This window comes from Meleagris gallopavo, chromosome 5 (genome assembly GCF_000146605.3).
Source record: "Meleagris gallopavo isolate NT-WF06-2002-E0010 breed Aviagen turkey brand Nicholas breeding stock chromosome 5, Turkey_5.1, whole genome shotgun sequence".
NCBI classification, from domain to species: domain Eukaryota; kingdom Metazoa; phylum Chordata; class Aves; order Galliformes; family Phasianidae; genus Meleagris; species Meleagris gallopavo.
The window spans coordinates 51,614,625-51,616,166 of record NC_015015.2 but is presented as its reverse complement, the minus strand read 5'-3'; the positions used below and the strand labels follow the sequence as shown (position 1 = coordinate 51,616,166).

Genomic DNA, 1,542 nt, shown 5'->3' with positions numbered 1-1,542 from the left:
AAAAAAAAAAAAGCCTTGTTCAGTGTTTCATTGGGAACTTCGCCATAAATACTGTTACAAATAGGGAGATCTACTCCCCCTTTCTGTTTGCATTGTGGCAGCAATGAGGAGTTGCAGCCTCATGCCTTCTTCCACATGCATGCCTCTCTGTAGGACTTTGTGTGAAGTTTGCTAACTGCCTGCAGTTTCAACCTTAAGGCTGAAAAAATCACCATCTACTACCAGCAGAACTTCAGTAAGTGCTGCATTATACCACTAAAGTAAAGACTTGATCCTCTCTCCTATCTACACCAAATGTCATCTACCATTCTGATAGATGTGTGCTGCATGGGATGCTATACTTACTGCAGATGAGAGAGAAGCAGTTATGATTCAGGTCCCAGGCAAATCTCATCCCTTAGACAGGGCTAATAGAATCCCTAAGAGACATCCTATGTGACAGTTTCTGCATGGTTTCCTGATCTCTGAGTTTATTGTATGTTCTCTCTTCTCTGTCAAATGGATTCTGAATATTAATGATTCTTCTTTCAGCTCCCAGGCTGCTATTTCTGTCCTGAGCTCTGGACCCACTGGACATCGCTTTCTTATGGTTTCTTTATGGTTACTCAGCCAGGCCTGAGAGTGGTGCACAAACATTTCCAGGTATGTCATAACAGTGTTGACTTGCACATCTCAGATACTTTATCCTTCCAACAACATGAGAAAGTTGTCATTTTGGACTCAGACAATGATTAACTCCACCATTTCTCTTCATAAGTAAATATAGCATGGTCTTCTCCACTTCTCCTTCAGGATGTTTTGGAAGATACTACCAAAACTGTACCAGAAAGCAAAAACAAAACTGCAAGAGATTTCATCAACTCTGCCAGGTCCCCATTGGAGGTATTTCCTTGGCCTTGTAGAACAGAAATCAGTCATTTGTGTGTAGATGAAAAATGAGAATCAGTTACTGGAGTTCAAAGTCATCACAACCAAATTAAATAGAAAATGAAATATTTTAAGAAGCAACCTATAGTAAGTGGATTTGAATTAGCTGCAGATATGGACAATTTTCTTTCCATCACCTGACCATGTAAAATATCTACTTGAATTGAATTCTCCCTTTATATCACCTCTTTCCTTTATTTCCTGTCATAGATTCATAGATGTGTGATTAAACTATCAGTTCTGATATCCCCCAAAAATGATGAAGGAAGATTACGCCATAAATCATAAATCCTTCTTTCCACTTGTCTGTGAGATTTAGACAGCTTTCAAATTTTCCCCTAGTGATTACAGCAAATTGTAATAGAGATAAAACATAAAGTGTTTATAGGTATTTTTTAGAGGCCATAAGATTTATGAGATCATTTTATAGTGATAATTTTGATGACAAATGCGGTCATAGGTTTTTTTGTTGTTGTTGTTATTGCTTTTATTTTCACTTGCTATGAAGCTGTTAGTTTAAAACGCCACTTAAATTTTTAACTTTTTTTTTGCCAACAGAAATGAAAAGATGGCATCCCACTGAGCTCCTTGCATAATTTCTTTTTATTCGCTTTT

At 37.3% G+C, this 1,542-nt stretch overlaps 1 long non-coding RNA gene across 1 annotated transcript in view; it reads left to right on the top strand.

The window, feature by feature from the left end:
* LOC109367910 overlaps positions 1 to 1,526 on the top strand; it is a 5,209-nt gene extending 3,683 nt beyond the window's left edge. The window contains exons 3-4 of the long non-coding RNA XR_004160029.1: positions 532 to 642; positions 793 to 1,526. This is a non-coding gene — a long non-coding RNA (uncharacterized LOC109367910). The remainder of the gene's footprint in view (positions 1 to 531; positions 643 to 792) is intronic.
* The last annotated feature ends 16 nt before the right edge of the window (positions 1,527 to 1,542 follow it).